The sequence below is a fragment of the Phragmites australis genome, chromosome 5 (assembly GCF_958298935.1).
Source record: "Phragmites australis chromosome 5, lpPhrAust1.1, whole genome shotgun sequence".
Lineage (NCBI taxonomy): Eukaryota > Viridiplantae > Streptophyta > Magnoliopsida > Poales > Poaceae > Phragmites > Phragmites australis.
The window spans coordinates 17,965,654-17,986,563 of NC_084925.1; positions in this window are offsets into that span (position 1 = coordinate 17,965,654).

Sequence of the window (20,910 nt, forward strand, 5' to 3'; positions counted from 1 at the left end):
TACAAAAAAAGAAGTTAAACCAGTACAAAATAAAAAAAGAGAAAAAATAGAAGAAAAAAAAGAAGCAACGAAAAAGGTGCCCGGTTGAATAAACCTCTCACTTCGGAGTTCTAAGTTTCAAGTTATCCACTCCTATTTTGCGCACTTTGTTGTTTTGAGCAATCTTGTGCCCTCAGTTATTTTGAGCAATTGCTAGTGTCTCACCTTGAACTATTGCAATACGAGCTTGGTTTGACCATCTTCCTAGCTCATTCCTTGCTTGCAATAGTCCCATTATTATTGTGAGTGTGTTGTTGTCCTTGATCGTTCACTATCACGAGTGTACTTTTCCTATCTTTAATTCACTTTCGAATAGTAAGCTTGTCTTGTTTCAGAATAGTGAGTTGTGAGCGTTGAGTGTTCCACTTATATTAACATATATTTTTCACTCAGTGTTGGAGCAAGAGTTTGTCTTGCCCCAGCAAGTATGGCGAGAGTTTCTTCTAAGGAGGAGGCTCAAGCTTGGAGATGAAGTTTGAGAGGAAGGAACACCACGAATGTATTGATTGTAGAAAAAATAGATCGCTCTGGGAGGAGTATCACAGCGTGACTTGGTGTATTTTCACCTCTGTGTCTTTTTCGCTGTCTTGCGCATCCGTTAGCCCAGGTAACCATGGCTCCTATTTATAGGGCCGTGCGCAGCTTGGCGTATAAGTTATCATAATGTACAAATATCTGGGATCTGACCGATTTACTGTGCCTTATCTTGGATAACTGCTTTCTACTATATCTGGGAGATAAATATCTACCATGGCAATTATTGTGGTGCTTGTCACCTGAAGGGTGCGTACCAGTCGACAATTGCAGCCACGCGCCGCACTGTTAGGGGTGTCAGGACAGCCTCCATCATGCCAGGGTGTCAGAGCGGCGTCCACTAGCCTAGGTATTTAATGCCGGTCACCTCCTTGCAGGCAAAGTACGACCGATGCTCCCCCTCTGGCAGATCGATCCTAAGGCTTGATGACTCACCTAGTAGCCTCCAGGAAGCCGGCCCGTGCAGCGGAAGGCTAAGGCTTCGAGAGATCGATCCTTTGGGAGGCTGAGCCATCGGGAGGCAGGACTCTAGCAGGCTGGGGCTTCGGGAGGCTGGGGCTTCGGGAGACCGAGCCTTTGTGTCACACCCGATTTTAACGGCCAAAACTAGATACGGCTTATGTGTGCCCAGGATGTTCAACACACATAAGGACGTCACAGGTGAAGTAACAAAAGCAATACTTTTATAGAATAAACGTTAAACTCTTACAGCAATTGACATATATTGACTTCTATGAAGATATCTGCAGCGGAATAGAAGCACTGGTGCCCAACAACACCGCAGGCAACTGACCGGAAGACACGCGCCTAGAACGTCACAACCTCGTCTTGATAGTCTTCAACATCTTGACTCACAGCAGCAGCATACATGTCACATGGTGTAGGGAAAATAGCAAGTGTGAGCACATAGAGTACTCAGCAAGTGGGGGAAAGTAATGATATGCAGGCTTATACCAAGAATAGGCTAACAAATGGTATTTTTGCGTAAATACGAGTAATGAAAACATATTTGGACTCAAAAGTATTAAATAATTATTAAGTGAACGTAACCCATACAGTCCAACACCCAGCATACAAGGCTCCCCACCTTGCACACCATAACCGTCTAGTACTCCCTGTACTATAACCAAAACCACAACCATCTAGTACTCCCTGTTCTAGAACCATAACCACAACCATCTAGTACTCCCTGTACCAGAACCATAACCACAACCAAAATCATAATCACAACCCATAATCACAACCCACTAATTATGTGAGGAGATAAGTCTCTCATAACCGTGAGCACGGCTGTTATAACAGTTTTACACTCTGCAGAGGTTGTCTAGCTTTCCCCACGAGTTAGTAAATTCCATGTTGCCGTGTTCGCGAAACACTTAACACATACCAGTGGTGTGCAGCCAAGAATCACTGTATGACACTTTCCACTAACCAGAGACTAATCCAATATGTATCTGCCCACAAGGTTTCACCGCCAGGCTTTACGCAAGCTAAGCTCCTACCCAAAAGCCCCCTTTTGTGCTGACCCAACACACACTGGATAGACTCTAATCAGTATGTCACACCTTACCCATATCAGCCTCGTGGTTGGTACGTTACTTCTTGGGTTGTCGCTCCACGAACCGGTCCTTACTTAGGTTACTTGAGCAAACACTAAACCAACATCATAATCATGACAACCATCAAAACCACTTTGCTCAAGGCCTAAGGTTCCATGTTGCTAGACCGTTAACAAATTAACCATCAATGTTGTATATGTTCATTAGTCAAGATCATGACACTTCCCAGTATCCCAAAAAGTATGGCTAAGCAATCTACCCATAAAAGACACCTAACTGTAAACCATCTAGGTTCCAAGGGATGATAAGGGGAAATCTAGGGAAAACCCTAACATAGGTGACTACCCATCATATTGACACTACATGCAATTTTGTAAAACAAAATATTTAAAAACATAGGTTCAATATGATCAAGGACACTTGCCTTATTCCCAATGCAGCTCAGTGTTGTCGAAATCTTGGTCTTGAAGTCCCTCGAACTGCTCCGGAACGTTATCGACTAATCGCAAAAACTACCGACAAACAACACAAAAGAAAACACTAAGAACAACATACCAAACATCATTAAAACACTTTAAAAACACTATGGTTGGATAGGGATGATTTTAGAAATATTTAGACGCAAGAATCGCCTAAATCGGAGTTAAGATGAAAAGAGAATGAGCTTTCAGAGATAGATTAGACTGAAAAGGAAATGCTGATTTTCCAGAACTATCTTCCTATGGGAAAGGCTTTATTGCGCAATCATTGCGCTAGGCTTGACAACGTCATTGCGCAAGATTCACGAAGTTTAGGGCAGACTAGACTTCGCTGACTAGGCTAAGGAGAATTATGTGGCACTGACTTGGCATGCTATGCAAGTAACATCTTGAATTAAAGAAGGGATACACTAAGGTCTAGTATCGACCACCTATGATGGATCAAAAGCCGAATGTTGTGCTTCTAGGTTAAAGATACTACTGGTCACTCTATGTAGCGGTGGTGGTTCGGGTTTCGTTGAAGATGGCGATCGGGCATGTGGCCACAAACATCGATGTCGGCTTCAGTGGTGTTTCAGTGAAATGAGGGGAGCATGGCTAGAACGCGGAAAGACTAACTCAACGGTATGGTTGGTTTTAGAAGAGGTCATCCGAGGTAGCGGCAAAACAACGATGACTGCTTCTAGGTTTGGTGGTGACCGCGAACAAATGCAGGAACGAAGAAGCTCGTGTTCCAGGAGATTGGCTATGAAATTTGAGAAACCGTTTGAATAGAGATGTTCATATATCCTGGGAATACAATACTATGGCATGGGTTTTGGTAGATCATCCATAGAGAGGAAGAATGATCAGCATAGATGAGACAGGTGATGGCTGCGATATGCTGTGGTTGGCAATGGCGTCTTGGTCGTGTCGCTGCACAAACGGGGATGGGCTCCTAGGATAACGTAGAAGACTCCATGGGACACACCGTGACGTGGTTGGTGCATCCATATGGCTTTCGGATTGACGGGGAACGCGAATGCAAATCCGGTGCGTGCGCAGAACGTGTCCAGAAACCGGACAGCGGGTATGTCGACCTCGATTTCGATAGTTTGGCTAATCTACTGGCCGACCTGGTTGGTGAGGGCGTGGGGAACATCATGGGGCATGCACCGGTGAAAGGGCTTGGTGATTTGACCTCTGGTCGGTCAGGAACATCGATGCCAATCGGCTACAGCGCGGCTGTCTCGCGGCTGTCCGCGACGGTGACGACCGTGGCGGCGTAGATCGGACTTTGGCCGGAGCTAGGGCTTGGATAAGGACTTATAATGACGCTAAAACAGTAGTAAGGGAGGAGAAGAAGGGGTCCTCACCTTGCTTTGATGGTGGAAGAAGGAGGATTCGCGGAGTAGACGACGTAGCGCATCACGGGCGACGGCGGCGGTGGCTCTGGTGAACGGCGGCGCTCCGGCGACTCACGGACAGGGCAGCAGCGACTTCTAGGGCTTGGGAGCATGGAATAGGGGTGGGGAGGGCGTGCAACTCATATATATAGGGCTAGGGACTGCTGGATGAGTTGGTTACGATTTCCTTTTTCGAAGCTCTGTATTCCGAGGATGGTATCTCCATCGTCCGAACTCCAAATTGGACGTTTATTGATTCTAAATTGTAGTAATCAAAAAGATATACAACTTTGGTAGTCATTGGAACTTCTGAAAACGCCATCTTGATTTCCAAAAATGTGTCACAAGATAAACTGTTTGAACTCGGACTTCTCTGCGCAGCACTGATTTCGGGGGCCATAACTCCTACCTCCATTAGCCAAAAGGGGACTTCCATAGGTTCAAATTGAATCTCTCGACGAGACCTACAACTTTGGTATTGTGAAGATTTGCATTTGAGGCCGTTCTGAACTCCGAAACGTCATGAGAAGATGAGGCTGTCCAGGACTCCGCAAAAAATTGCAGATTTCGTGGATCCTTTGTTGGGCCTTCTAGATGAGTTGGCTAAGGGTTTGGACTTGAGCAAGATTGAGCCCAAAGACACTTTAGATATATCTAGGGTTTAGAAAAGAAACTTTTGCAGAGCAATTTGAATAGGATTTAAATTTGAATTGAGTTCGGAGTGAATTTAAGAGAAACGAAAAAGATGAGGTTGAACAAGAATAGGACTAGATTGTAATACCGAATTTTTGGAGAAAAAAAATAAAAGAGTTTTGACCGAATTTTGACTTTTTGATCTGTGGCTCGTATGGACGATTGGAGACCGTGGTTGCGTTCATCTCGTCGAGACGAACCCATTTTGCTATTCATATGTCCGTTCCCAGCACTTTGACACCCGTAGCGAGCCCAATAAATTCAGACCGTTCGTTGTTTTAAAAAAAAAAAAAAAAGAGAGGATAAGTATCGGATGGATCGGTCCTCAACCCGATCCATCCAGGCACTTCGAGCGCCCGTGTTCTCTTTCTTTCTCTCGCGTCTCTCTCTCTCTCTCTCCTGCTGTGCTGCGCGCCGGTCCACCGCCGTCGAGTCGGGCGCCGCCGCTGTGCTGCCGCCTGCTGCGCCGTACAACGCCGTCGCCGCGCCAACTGACCGGCCGCGCCGTGCGCTGCTGCTGCAAGCGCCGAGCGTCTGCGCCGCGCTCGCCGCCGGGCGCCGCTCTGTTGCGTCCTACCGCCGGCGCCGCCGCTTGCCATGCAAGCCGACCGCCGAAGAAGTAGCAGCAGTTGACCGAAGCAAGTAGCAGCCGGCGGAAGAAGAAAGAAGAAAGAAAGGAGCCGGCCAGGAGAGAAGCAAGGAAGAAGAAGGAAGAAAAGAAAAGGAAGAAAGAGAAAAGAAAAAAAAGAGAGAAGAAAAAGAAAAAAAAAGAAAAGGAAAAAGGGGAAGAAAAAAAAGAAGAAAAAAAGGAAAAGTTGGAAATTTTGGATTTTCGTCGGATTCGTCGTCAATCTTTCGAAGACGATTTCTCGGTAATTCCTGGACGTTTGTGGTTTGATTAACTCAAATCAATAAATTCCTGTCGTATCATTTCATGTGATCAATAGTCTGATTTGTTTCGATAATCGTTGTTAATTCAAAGATACGACATCTGAGTCAAAGTATTTAATTCATCGAAGCGAAGTCTAAGTAATGAGAATTTTAGTTCGACTCTGAATTGGAAATAGTGTATCATTTCATGTGATACAGTTTCTGTTCGGTTTTCCGAAATATAGGCGTATACGCGACGTTTTTTGACGTAGGGTTGACGCTTCATATTTTATGTGTTTTAAATGTATTTTAGTGCTAATAATATACCTGTACAGGTGGTACTGCTTCTGGGCGTTCTTGATCGAAATTTTCTTCGTCGCTTTTGGTAAAGGCAAGTAACGTGGGGGTGTGGTTCCGTGCTATATTTATATTCATGTCTTACTTCTTTTGCAAATAAAATTGAAGTATATGGTTTTCTTTTCTAATTCATTTAAATCATGGATGACATTGCATTCGATTATTTAAATCAATGCTTTCCTTATTTATTTGGATTGTACCTTTGTTTTCATGAATCAGTTATGGTTTTTATCATGAGCCATTCAAAAAGGAATAAAGAATTGACGTCAATTCACATGTATACATATGCATTTATGCACTTCATATGGTGATAAAGGCCGATCACTGCCATTGTGCGTGATTCGTACTAGTACATGGAGTTGCATTAGATGTTGGCATCGTCCAGCTCTCAAATGGAGTTGCATCATGGCATTCATACATTTTTTTTATGATATCTGGATAATACAGAGTTCTGGGAGCTGAATGCCATATTTTGTGGGAGACTGGGTTGAAGTTTGTCGTTACTTTCTCGACAAATATTCTGAAATGATAATCTCTTTAAAACCATGTGTGTCTTTCTGGTTGATGTGAGAAGAATGTTTATTTTCCCAAATACTTTTGATCTAAGTGAGACGTGTTTATATTCATAGCTGTTACTTGCTGAGCTCGTCTCACCCCCTGTTAAATCTTTTACAGGTATGTTTAGATGCTGACGTGCATTTTGGGGTTGGATCTGGGTAGTTGCACACACTACCTCATCACGATGTTGATAACTCAACCGGTGTTTAGAAGATGTGCTTGTGGTGGCCTGTCGTTTGTTTTTTGTTTATGTTGTGGTAGACGCTGGTAGCGTTATGACGGTTTCTATATATATGCTGGTTATATCTGTTTCTGTCTGCCTGTGATCTTTCTTTTGGTCAGTTATACCTCCCTATAGAGGAGATGCTGCCAAAATCTTCTATTTTCAAATAATTAGGCTTAGTTGTAAAGTAGGGTGTTACATAGATAAGGAATTTGAATTTGAATTTGGGTAGAATTTGAGAAAGAGGAGAGATTGACTTCAAACAAGGATTTGGATAAGATTTGAATTGAGCTGGAGAAGGATCAGATAAAATCAAGGGTTGAATAGATGATGAATTCAAAGACTTTGAATTCCAACCATTAAGATCCTTAACTTATTCACTACTGAGTTTTGTAAAAACCTTTTCAAAATCTTTTTCACTCAAAACACCAAAGAGAAAGAAAAAAAACTCTACTGCATTTACCTGCCTCCTAACAAAACTCAGCATGTAAAGCACAAGAAATAATAACCTATATTGATTGATTGATTAAGAAAATAGGTTTTAAACCTATTCTACTGGTGAAGCTATTCAGTAATCTTGGAAAATTTTAGAAATTTGAGAAATCTGAAAATCAGGGTGTTACAAACCTACCACTGAAAAATGAGCACGTGCAACCCCCCAATCCATGCGAGGACACTCTAGGCCCAACGACCTTCTGCCTCTGAAGGCTCGCATACCGGTTCAACGGCTGAATCGTCGGAGGTGCCCCTGGTTCGCATGAAGCACCTGAGGTGGGTTGGGAGCTTGAGCGACGAGTCTGGAGGCGAGAGCCAGTGTGGCGGTGATGATCGGGGGAAGGGCCGAGCCTCCCCAGATAATGCGGGTCATGGCCAGAGCCAACGGAGAGGCGTGGCCTCCGTGGACTACAATTTCGGTATCGTTGGCTTAGACGTTGATGACGTTATGGGCACTCCTGTAAGAGGTTCGGAGGAACTAGGTGTGATTTGCTTCGTTAGCCATATCCTATTTTGGTCATGCACTGGGATCTTGATTTGTGTTTTTTTTAGCGACCCTCGAGGTGGATGCTTCCTTGACTCCACCCCCTAAGGCCCGAGAGTCCCAGCAGGGATCGGGGACTCCTCTGAAGGGGTCTCTGAAGGTAGCTGGTGACCTGCCCTTGGTGCCTACTGCTGGAGGCACTGTGCCCTCCGCCGAGGGTCCCTTTGGAGCAGTTGAGGGGAGCCCTAGCCTCGGGATCTTGACTCCAGAAAACTTCGTGTTGCGCTTGGAGGCATCAAGGGCCTTCGCTATGGCCTCCTCTCTTCTCCGGAGTGGAGAGGTCGAGCTATCATTGGCCCAGCGTCCTCTGGAGGAACTGGAGGCGCGGTTGGTAGCGGCGACCCTTTAGGTCAGTAGTATTGGTTACAATTTGCTGTGTCCGGTTTTGGGTCCTAAGTAGCTCATTCTATCTTTCTCCCTCTTTCGTGGTGCCTTGTAGCAAGTAATTTTGACGAGGGCGCTGGGAGGTGGAGGGTGCTAGGCTTTTGCCGCGGCCCATGACGAGGTTCAGGGCCTTCGCCAGGCCTTGGAAGAGGACCGAAAGCAGGCGGGGTCTGCGGAGGGTCGTCTTCCGGAGGAGATGGCGCGTGCGGAGGCTGAGGTGCAGAAGGCTGCCGAAGACCTCTGGGAGGCCGGGGAGGTTCCCGATGCGGCAAACACAGCCCGTGTGTCCGCCAGAGGCGACGTTGACACCCTTCGGGCGGCGGTGGTAAATATGCAGCGAGAGCTGGAGGAGGCTCGAGCATCGGAGGGGCACTGTGTTTGGAGTGCGAGCAGTTAACGGTACTTGCATCAGAGGTGGCCCAGATTACCTCTGATTCCTTGATTGGCCTTGGGGCTCGGTGCCCGCCACTGCCCTCCGACTCGGAGGTGCGGTTATGCCGCTCTTCTGGCTTTGGTCCGCTGCGAAGGTCATGGTTAGGGCCGCGGAGATCTATGCGGGGTCCAGCGCTCATGTGGCCACTGTGGTTCAGCTGACCCTACTGCACCAAGCGGGGGTTGGTCCCCTCGAAGCACTCGAGCAGCAAGTGCTGGACTCCGTGGTCAAGGACTTTTGGCCAGAGGCACCTCCGGCAGAGATTCGCGCAGCCCTGGAGAGCTTCCACCATGGTGTATGTGCAAAGCATGGTCAGAGCGTGACATTGTGCTACATGGCCGGTCAGGGGACTCCGGGTGCCTCAGGGGGCCTTCGCCCGGGTTCTTCGTTGGGAGGTCTGTCCTTCACCCGGAGTCTACGGGCGCTTCATAGCCCTCTAGAGGTTCTTCTCTGGTGTTGCCTCATCGGAGCCGTGCGTGGATGTCCCAGAGGAGTATCTTTGCCGCAGGCTGTCTTTTGTTTTCTTTTCATTCCCGAGAGAGAGTCAAGTTTTAGCATGTTGACTACGCCCTTCTGCTTCATGTATATAATCTTTTCATTATTTGATGGAACCACGCCTGTCTTCCTGTGGTTTGCCTATGTTATTTCTGGAATGTTTGTGCCTTTGATTTTAATTGGAGTCCGATTTGCGTGTATAGGTATGGAGGTCCGAGGCCGAATATAACACCCTAAATTTCAACTTTTCCAATAATTTAAAATTTTGCTAGAACTTAAATAGGAGGTTGCAATTTTGTTCAATAGGAAAATTAATTTCTAAATTTAAATTGGCCTAGGTTAAATGTTTGTTGCATTCATGCCATTATAGATGCAATAAGGTTTTAAATTGGCCTAGGTTAAAAGTTTACAAAATTTCGCTAGAAGTCACCCGTTTAAAACCCCTTTTTGAAATTGTTTGAAATCTAAAAAAGAAAAGGCTTTTGAAAATGGAAAAGAGCTCTCAGGCCAAAATTCTTTTTCTCTGGCCCAATCTGCCTCCTCCCCCTCTCCTGACCCTTTCCCGCTTGGGCCATGCCCTTTCTCCCACGCCGGCCCACAAGACCGAGCCAGCCTACGCTGCAGCCGAGCCGCTCCCTCCCTGCCCTCTCTCTCTAGCAAGTGGGCTCGGCCCGAGCCACCGAGCTGAGCCGCCCGCCTGCGGCTCACCTTCTTCCTCCTCCAGCCGAGCCCCAAGTCGCCCCTTAAATCCGTCTGTGCCTGATCGAATCTGAGCCTCCCTGCACATCTATTCTCCAATTAAAGCACACCACCATGATCCTCTCCCTTCCTCTCCCGCTTCCCAGCCGTTTTCCCCTTTGATTGCTCTCTAATTCGTTGAAAACCAAAGCTATTATGGCATTTAGGGCCGCCAGCCATTTCTCTCAAATCCGCCCTCTCCTCTCCCTCCCTCAGCTATTTAAGCTAACCTTCGCCTTCGTTGCGCCGTTCCCCACCCGAAGCGCTCATTTTTCCCTCTCTATTGCACACGATTTTGAGCTCGCCAATGTCTCCGCCATAGCCGCCAGTGAGAAGCTCTCCACCGCCTTATTTCGCCGTGCCGAGCCCCTATTTGACTTCGTGCTTTGCTTGTACAGTGTCGCAGGACCTATAGGAGCGCACCCAGTCACTTTTTGGGGCATTTCCCACCACCGGGCACCATCCCCGCCGAGCTCCAAGTGTCGCCGCCCCTCCTTCTCTGTCGTCGGCTGTCTCCGGAGCCTCTCCGCCACCAATGAGCTCACTGTGAGAACCCCCTTCCTCTCCTCTCTCTTTTATGCCAAACCCCATCAAGATTCGAGGCCAGATGTGCATTCCGGTGCATCTCCGGCAAAGCGCGGCCATCTCCGTCGCCGTCGGCCGCCGCCCACCCCTGTTCAGTGCTACCGGACCGAGCCAGTTTAAATCCCCGTTGTCCGATCCTCATCCGGCGGCCTCAAATAGATACCCCTTCATCTTTATGTTTTCGGTCCACCGTGGACCCGTGGACCGGCCCCCAGGCCATGGTCCACGGGGTCCAGGCACCTATTCCTTGGAGTTTTTAGTAGAAAAATAATTCGGTTTTATTGCATCATAAATCCACTTTTTCAGTATAAAAACCATTCAGTATTTCTGTGTAAATCAAGTAAAATTTGCAGAATAGCCCCCATAACTTTAAAAGCTTATAACTTTGTGTTCGTAGCTCCGATTTAGTTGATTTTCACGCCCAGATGTTCGTAGCGGCATGTAGAATCTTTTTATATGATTTTTAATCTAGATTTATCTGTTTGGTGTACTGTTCTTTGGATTTCCTTTGTGTGTGCTTTTCCAGTTTTGTCGAATAGGAGCTGAGCAGTTCGGCAATCTCCAAGACCAAGCATTCGAGGATTTTGAGCAGCACTCTATTGAATGCAAGTGTCCTTCAGCATTTTTACCTTGTTTTAGGATTCATGTGTAGATCATTATCCTTCTATTACATGCTTGACTCAATGGAATCCCACTTTAGGGTTTGCTAGTTTTGAATGATAACTCCTTGTCGTCGTTGTTTCATCATGAGACATAATGCGTAGTTTGTGATAGTGCAATCATGGTTAGGAAGATGTTAACATTAATTAATGATTATGAAACAAGAATCGGGAAGGGTAATTTTGTAGCAACATGGTATAGGGATCCCAATAGAATGGTTGTCGATGTTGGTGTGGGAATGCACGTGTGCCGGTAGTGCAGAGTTGGTTGTGGTTGTTCCTGTGTGGGGTCCTAAGGACCGGTTCTTGAACATGTAACCAAGTTAGTTTCGCACAACCATGAGGCCTATATGAGTACGGCCTGGCTAATTAATTAGCCACCCCTCTGGTTCTGTGGGCACCGTTGGACGGTTATGTGGCACAAGAGGGGGCCTCTGCAACGATGGAATCGTCTGTTAGTGGTGAAATCTCAGCGGGTGCCTGCAGGTTAGTGGGAACTTTGTAAAGGCCTTGTAGTGAGACCCCGACTCCACACCACAGAAGTGTGAAGCAACACGGGAATCATGACTTGGGGGAAAGCTGTGCAAACTCTGTAGAGTATAAACTGATTGATCAGTCGTGCTCACGGTCAAGAGCGAACTTGGACTTTTTCAGGATTAGTTGGAATCAGGGTTTGGTCTAGTTGGTTGGGTAGCCAGGTAATGGAATTACCTGGTGAGTCTTGGTAGTCGTATGAAATCCGATGAGTCAATCCTTTTGTCATAGTTGTGTCTTCACTTATTAAATAGGACGCCTGTTGTTGGAATCATAGGTTTGGGTTGCTTAGTGCAGTTAACCTGTGTCTAAACCTTTCCTTGACTTAAACCCCATATCATGTTTCCCTCCACTTGCGATGTACATTTTTGTACTCACACTTGTTGTCCCCTTGCATTCTTTTGTTGTTCAGAAGCCGTCATTGAAGCCGCTACCTTCGACGAGGACAACTTCGACCGAGAGCTACTATTCTAGGCTGTTGTGCCCCCGGTCGACGCCTGTGGAAGATGGAGGCCCCACTGGCGCTGAAGACCTTTTTTTTAGTTTCGCTGTGTTTTCTTTTAAACCCTTGGGTCCTTTTGTAATAGTTATTTATCGTTGTAATCTTGGCACTGTGATGATACACTAATGAAGTAAGCACATGTAGGAAACTTGATCCTTGCATACATGTGTTGTGCCTAGTTTTGTTCTTTTAAAACTGGGTGTTACACCAGAGGAGGCCTCGTTCGTATCTTGGATAGTGCCTCCAGGGAGTGATTGAGTGCGTCTGAAGCATCAGGGGCTACTCCGTTTGTTCGATGGTAGAGTTGTTTTGTTATGCCCCGCGATTCTGAGGGGTGTATTGATCCGCAGGTGGCCGCCGATGTCTTGGTTAAGGTCAAGCTAGAGGATCCCCTGGTGTGCGCTCTGGATGTATATTTTGTGGCAAGGGATGACTAGTGTGCGGCCCGAGCAGCCCGAGAGGTTGCCGGCTCACGCTTCCTACAACGCTTTGTCCTTCCCCGGGGTTCTGACGGAAGAGTGCCCTCAGAAATTCTTGAGTGGAGGAGGTACAGGCCGCGGAGGCCTCACTGGAGGGGCAGGTGGAGGAAGAGCTGGACTTCTCAGCCTTCGACTCGTATCCTTTCCCGGCTGATCCTTCGTCTTCCCAAGGCCGAGTCTCCGTGTTGGGCAGTAGCACTTCTCGCGGAGGGGGCTCGGGTGGGCCTCCTGTGCGCAATTGTCGGGGACGACTCTCTAGGTCCCGCGGTGTTTCCGGTAGGCATGGCAGTCGGGCACCCTCGTCTTCCCATAGTGGTACAGGGAGGCGTAGCAGGCTAGCCAGTTTGCTGGGCATAGATTTGACGTACAATGGTTAGCTATATGCAAAGACTCTTTGTATGTTATGTATGTACAACTTGCGTTGTGTTAGCTTATTGTTTTGTTTCTTTTTCTCTCTCTTTCTATGATTGATCTCATCGACGCTTTGCCTGTGCCCCATATCTCAGCCCCTTCGCATCCTGCAACTACTTAGTGGCCACGGGGTGCGAGATTTTGAGGGGCATTGCATTGCAGTAGGTGGGAGTGGGGAGCTCAGAATTTTTAGGTTTTTAGGATATCGGAAGGGTTAGGTGATTTTGGCATGGAGACTTTTAGTCGTGCTGGTGCCGGGGTGTTATCCCTTCATCATGTTAGGTCAGCCAGGCCTTAGAAATGATGGAGGGTGTTGTGCCTGTCTGGTATGAAGCCACTACCTTCAAGATGCCGAAGCGGTCTTTGCCTATCTGCCATTTCAGGTTTGCTAGGCCCAAAGGATGATGGACAGAATGCCTGTCCAGCATGAAGACTTAGGTCTTCAAGATGCTGGAGTGGTCTTTGCCTATCCACCATATAGGTTAGCTAGACCTTAAAGATGGCAGACAGAATGCCTGCCCTGCACGGAGGCTTATGCCTTCAAGATGCTAGAGAGATCTTTGCCTATCTGCCATGTAGGTTCGTGAGACATTAAAGATGGCAGTCGGAATTCCTGTCCAGCACGGAGGCTTATACATTCAAGATGTTGGAACGGTCATTACCTATCCACCACATAGGTTAGTGAGATCTTAAAGATGGCGGACGAAATGCCTATCTAGCATAGAGGCTTATGCCTTCAAGATGCTGGAGCGGTCTTTGCCTATCCACCACGTAGGTTAGTGAGACCTTAATGATGGCAGACGGAATGCCTGTTCAGCATGGAGGCTTATGCCTTCAAGATGCTGGAGGGTCTTTGTTTTTTTTGGTACCTTCGGAGAGGACTGAGCCTAGGGCTCCCTATACATAGTAGTTGCGGAGGGTCTCCACATTCCAACTGTGTTTGAGTGGGGTCCCTTCTGAATTGGCTAGGTGAGCCTGGCCTGTTAGACTTAAGGACTAGGTATGGGCCTTCCCATTTGTTGCGCAGCTTTCCTGGGGCTAGGGCACGTCGAAGCACTAGTTCGTCGGGTTTGAAGTTTCGCGGTGCAACCCTTGGATCGTACCAGGCCTTAGTTTTCTTGATGTAGTGATCGAGATTCTGAATGGCATGGAGCTGCGTGCCTTCGGTAAGGTTGAGGGAGAGCTCCCTTTCCCCGTTAGTTTGTGGAAGTTGTACCCTGAGTGAGAAGCCCTTGGCCTCGGTGTGGTCATGGCCTCATCTCCATACAGGAGGCAGAAGGGTGTGAACTTGCTGGCCCGCATGATAGAGGTGTGGAGGAACGACAAAACCTTGGGAAGTTCCTCAACCCATAGGCCTCGAGCTAAGCCGACGAGGCAGCAATTTAGACTAGAGAGGATGTTGTCGTTGGCCCTTTCAACGGCCCCATTGGACTACGGGTGTCAAACTGCTGCGAAGCATAATTTGGTGGTGAGGTCGTCGCATAATTGTCTGAAATGTCCGGAGTCGAATTGTGTGTCGTTGTCCATCGTGAGCTATCGTGGGACGCCGAAGTAGCAGATTATGTTCTTCCAGAATAATTTCTAGATATTTTTTGATGTGATTTCAGTGAGGGGTTCAGCCTCGACCCATTTGGTGAAGTACTCCAATGCTACTTCTGCGTACTAAAGGTTGCCTTTGGCACAGGGAAATGGACCAATGAGGTCCATACCCCAACGAGCCATGGGCCAGACGGGGGCGATTGGTTGCAAGGGAGTTGGAGGTCGGTGGCTTTAGTGTCCCATCTATTGGCATCCTTAGCAGGTGCGAACAAGGTCTTCCACATCGGACATGATCGTAGGCCAATGGAGACCCTGGCGAAGTGCCTTACCAGCTAGGGCACGAGGCACCAGATGATTGCCGCAAAGCCCTTTGTGTATTTACCGGAGGTTGTCGGCTCCTTCTTGTTTAGTAATGCAGCGAAGGAGGGGAGCGCAGATACCTGTCTTGTAAAGGGTGCAATTTATGAGACGGTAGCCCCTGGCACGATGCTGGATGTGGCGGAGTGCAATCGGGTCATCCGGTTCTTCTGTTCCTCTCAGGAAGGATAGGAAGGGGGCCCTCTAGTCCGTGACTTCGATGGGGAGGATGGCGGCGGCCGTCTCGTCAAGAGCTCTGGCGGTCGGCTGGTGTAGGGTCTCGAGGAAGGTGTCTATCAGTGGGTCTTTACCCATGGCTGCGGCCTTTGCCAGGGCATCTGCCTGACTGTTGTCCGCCCGCGGTATGCTTCGTATTGATATGCCGCGAAAGTGTGCCTTGGCCTTGCGAATGGCCTCAAGGTATGTAGTCATGTTTGGATGCCTTGTTGACTTGACCGACGACGATCTGAGAGTTGGTACAGATGATGACTCTGGCTGCCCCCAAGGCTCGGGCTTTTCGGAGGCCTAAGAGAACGGCCTCGTATTCGGCTATATTGTTGGTCATCTTGAAATCCAGGTGAGCAACGTATTGGACCTACTGGCCTGTTGGAGAGATGAGGACCACACCGGCTCCAGTGCCCATTTAGCAGTATGCTCCATCAGTGTAGATGGTCTAGATGTCTTGGGTGGGTGTAGTGGTGGGTTCGGTGGGTGCTGGGGTCCATTCGATGATGAAGTCTGCCAAGATTAGGGGATGGCGGTGCGGGCCACAAACCTTACCACGAAGGGGGCTAACTCTACTGCCCACTTGCCGATGCGTCCTGTCGCCTCCCGGTTGCGAAACATGTCACCAAGCGGGTACGAGGTTGGGACAGTGATGTCGTAGGCAAGGAAGTAGTGGCCGAACTTGCGTGAGGCCATCAGCAAGGTGTAGGCTATTTTTTTGAGCTTGGTGTAGCGTGTCTTGGCCCCAGCTAAGGCCTCCGAGATGTAGTATACAGCCCTTTGAGTGGAGCGGCCTTTACTTTTTCCTCCCGTACCAGGGCGGCGCTGGCGGCAGACACAGAGACAAATAGGTATAGGAGTAGTCCTTTGCCGGGAGGGGCATCGCAAGTGTTTCGAGGTGGGAAAGGTGTGCCTTTAGGGCCTCGAATGCCTCTTCAGGAGACGAGATAACCTAGCATCTTCCTACTCCTAGTGCCAAATATGCATTTTTCTGGGTTCAGTCACATGCCAGCGGCCCGGAGGCTGTTGAATATTTCCTGCAGGTTGGCAACATGGTTGGCTTCTAGTTGGCTTTTTACCCCGATATCGTCCATGTAGGCCTCGATGTTGCGGCCCAACTACTGCGGCAGCACCTTGTGTACTAGGCGAGAGAAGGTGGCCCCAGCATTTTGAAGATCGAAGGGCATCCGGACGTAGCAGTACACTCCGAAGTGTAGCAGTACACTCCGGACGTAGCAGTACACTCCGAAGATCGAGGAAGCTCAGCAGTTCGCAGCCGGTGGTGGAATCCACTAGCTAGTCGATACGAGGAAAGGGGTATGGATCCCGGGGACATACTTTGTTTAATGATGTGAAATCGATGCACATACTCCATCTTCCGCTGTGTTTCTTGACCAGGACAGTGTTGGAGAGCCAATCGGAGTGGATGACCTCTCAGATAACACCAGCATTTAGTAGCTTCTAGACTTCTTCCTCTGCAATATCTGCCTGCTCCAGAGAGAGCTTGTGAAGCCCCTGGCATATGGGCCTTGCCTTCGGGTTGACCTAAAGTGAGTGCTCGATGATGTTGCGATCGACTCCCGGGAGGTCCTGCGGGGACCATGCGAAGGTGTCGAGATTACCCCGCAAGATGGCCAGAAGTTGGGCTTCTTGCCCGGAGGTGAGGTCCGCCCCTATTCGGAAGGTCCGGTCAGTTTGGTCTTGGTGTATGGGGACCAACTTTATGTCCCCCTCCAATTGTGGCCTTGGAGGGCAGCGATGCTCGGGATGCACCGACGGAGGGTCCTTCGAATCCTCTTGTGTCATAGCGTGGATGTGGCGACTGGGGAGCGGACCAGGGTGTCCATACTCGATGCGCCTAGCTAGGTCTTGGTCGCCGTGGATAGTTATTATCCCCTAGGGTCCGGGCATCTTCAGACAGAGGTAATTGTGATGGGGTACAGCTCCGAATCTGTTCAGAGTTCCCCGTCCCAGGATGGCATCGTAGGCGTATAGTACATCCATGACGTCGAAGGTGATGACCTTGGATCATGATGCGGAGCCCTCGCCGAAGATGATCGGGGGTTGTATCTGGCCTAGGGCATTGAGGGGGCCCCATTGAATCCCTCGAGGGGTCTGCTGCTTGGTGAAAGCCAGCTTCGTGGAATTCGGAGCTGGTCGAAGGCATGCACGAATAGGAGGTCCACCGAGCTGCCTCCGTCGACCAGTATTCTTTGGACCTCGACTTCGTCAATGTTAGCTGAGATGACTAGGGCATCGGAGTGGGGAAATTTTACCCCCTCAGAGTCATTGATGGTGAATGTGACGGGGGCATCGGCCCAGTCGGGGGCCTGTCGATGGATGCTAGTCGCTCTGATGTGGTGTACCCCACGTGCATAGTCTCGCCGCTATCGTTTTGAAGTGCAACCAGAGCTCCCTCCGCCAGTAATGGCGAGGACGATCTATTTGCCCCGCGCCCCTTTGTCAATGTACCGCTCTAGGGATGACTGGGGCGACGAAGGTAGGGTTAGCTGCAGAGGATTCTGCAGGGCTAGATGGTCGACCCGTCGGTTGGCCGATGGCCTACGATCTTTCGACCGCCCCTTGGGGGCCCCATTAGTTGAGGCGAAGGCTGCCTGCCTCCCAAGATACTCCTCTCGGAAGGTAGTGAGGGTTCAGTAGTTGTCGGTATTATGTCCTCGTACTGCGCCGTGTAGAGTGCACCAGGATTCTTCCCCGGAACGCTGGTTTGGAGCATGGCTTCGCTCCGGGAGGCCTCCGGAGCATCCCCGACCGCGTCCCCTGGGGTGACTTTGGTTCGGAGCCCCACGGCTTGGGATGATATTACTGACGTTTCGGTGTTGTCGGTGCCGCTCCCTTTGTGACCCAGCGATAAGGGCCTCCTTGAAGCTCCTCTTTGCTGGGGGAGCGGGGGCATGTGATGATGTGGCCTGCAAGTGTGTTCCTGGAATTGGCACAGGAAGCCTCACTAGCTTGTGAGTTTTTCCTCCCCCGCCCGCGCATATTCCTCGAATTTGCTCATGAGGACTTCTATCGTGCGTATTGGGTGTCGGTTCAGCCGATTGTATAGTGGGCCTTCGACTAGCCCCTGGGTTGCGGCGTCGATGACCGAAGAGTCCGATATGCCCCTAATCTGGGCTTTGGTCTGGGAGGACCTTCGGAAGTAGTCCCGGAGGGTTTTGTCTGGCTCCTGCCTGATAGTGAACAGGCTACTGGAGGTTACTAGTTCAATGAAGGGGCCCTGGAAGTTGCTACGGAAGAGGTCTCGGAGTTGGGACTAGGTGTGAATGGTGCCAGGGTCCAGCGCCCAGAACCAGCGTATGGCCACCCCTTCTAAGGCGAGGGGAAGCATTTAGCCATGGTGGCCGTTCCGCCCCTGCTGGCCTCTATGGCTAGGGCGTAGGATCGGGTGAACTCATCAGGGTTCGAATCGCCTTTCAAATTGGGCAACTTCAGGGTTTGAAAACCCTCTGGGAAGGGCATGGCTTGCAGGTCGGCCCGCAGGGGAGAGTCGTGGTCTTGCAGGGGTCCTCACAACGCTGGCTCTGAGGCTCCAGGGACCGAATGGGCGGGTCCTTGCACTGAGGGGTTTGTCTATTCATGGAGCTTGGGTCGGAACCATGCCGATTGTCCCGGGAGCAGCAGCAAAGGTTGTACCGGGGTCAGGAGTGCCACCAAGCGTGATTGTCGCTCGAGCGGAATGGTGTTTTCGGTGGTAGCACTGGCCACAGCTCCTAGGGGCACAGCGGGGGCCTCGTCTTGCTGCTGCTGGGTCTCTGGGGTAGAGAACATTCGATGTCACTCACAGCTGTGGTTCTGGTTGGGTCGGCGGTGGTCGTAAGGTTCCCGCTCCCCCCAGCTAGGAGGCCATCATCGGCACCACCTGCGTATAGCTGGCTGGACTACCGTGCATGCATGACTGGGGGTTGGTCACCGTCGACATAGCCTTGGTGGTCTTCTTCTTGGGTGGCATCCTACCTCTCTTAGCACTTCTGTGTTCGAGTCCCCACAGACGTCGCGCTGTTGGAGCAAGAGTTCATCTTGCCCTAGCAAGTACGGTGAGAGTTTCATCTAAGGAGGAGACTCAAGCTTGGAGATGAAGTTTAAGAGGAAGGAACGCCACAAATGTATTGATGGTAGAAAAAATAGATCGCTCTGGGAGGAGTATCACACAGTGACTTGGTGTATTTTCACCTTTGTATCATTTTCGCTGTCTTACACGTCCGTTAGCCCAGGCGACCAAGGCTCCTATTGTAGGGCTGTGTGCAGCTTGGCATACAAGTTATCATAATTTACAAATATCTGGGATCTGACCAATTTACTGGGCCTTATCCTGGATAACTGTTTTCTACCCTATCTGGGAGATAAATATCTACCGTGGTAATTATCGTGGTGGTTGCCTAGCCCGGCGCCGCACTGTCAGGGGTGTCAAGATAGCCTCCATAATGTCAAGGTGTCAAAGCGGCGTCCACCTCCTTGCAGGCAAAGTACGACCAGAGCTCCCCCTCTGGTAGATCTTTCCTGAGGCCTGATGACTCACCCAGTAACATCTGGGAAGCCGGCCCGAGCAGCGGGAGGCTTAGGCTTCAGGAGATCGACTCTTTGGGAGGCTGAGCCTTCAGGAGGCAGGACTCCAGAAGGCTAGGGCTTTGGGAGGCCGAGGCTTTAGGAGATCGAGCCTTTGGGAGGCTGAGCCTTTGGAAGGCAGGACTCTAGAAGGCCAGGGCTTCGGGAGGCTGAGGCTTCGGGAGGCTGAGCCTTAGGGAGGCTGAGCCATCGGGAGGTCGGCCTGGTTAAGCCAAGGGGCCATCGAGGGTCCTTAACCACGACCCCCAACACTCGGTATTTGTGAGCTTTTGCCATGTCATGATAAGAGGAGGATCTGCGTAATTCGGATGTACTGGTTTCATGGTCTAGTTACACTAGACTATGTGAGATGCTGTAAAAACAACTCCAAGATGGTGACAATGGTGTGCGTGATGAGCTCAGGAAGTTCAGATTGGATTGAACACACTTGGGGAGGAGGTCACACACCTGCGTATAGAAATCAACAACAACTTCGAAGAGTTGCACGCTATGTTTGCAAATCTCCATGTGCGTGGGGTCTATGAGTTGACGACATAAGTGTACACACGCCTCAAGCCGTTCAGCACACCAAGACCGAGGAGGAGCATGCTATTCACATGGATGAGGAACGACGACAGTGACAAGCTCATCGTTTGGTGGTGCGGCGCGTCTTGTTGCTTCCGGGCATGGTCGAGGTAGCGGTGTTTTTTACGGCGCCCAAGGAGGAGGTGTCAACATAGGCATTCATAATGATGCTGCACGTATGAATGGTGATGCTTACGATGAGCGACAGCCCCTCAACCGCAACAACAACATGCATCACCATAGAGGACATCGATAATGATTTTATTGCTGTGCCCAAATTTGCTATTCTTGTCTTTTCAGGTTGTACGGATGTGGAAGATTACCTTACATGGGAATTGAAAATTAATAAGCTATTCCAAATGAACAACTATTCCAATGAGAAGAAGCTATTACTTGCGTCCAATATATTGGATGATTATGCCACACATCAGTGGGAGCAGTTTGTTCACAAGAGGATGGGGCGCCATGAGTTGCCTATTGTCACATGGAAGCAAATGAAGCAACACTTGCGTACACGTTTTGTTCCTCGTCATTACAAATCCTCACTGTTTGAGAAGTTGATAGGGCTACGATAGGTTCTCAAATCAATTGATGAGTATCATAAGGAGATGGAGACCATCATGATACATGCTGATGTGCGTGAGAATGAAGAGCAAACAACAGCAAGATTCCTAGCTGGTAT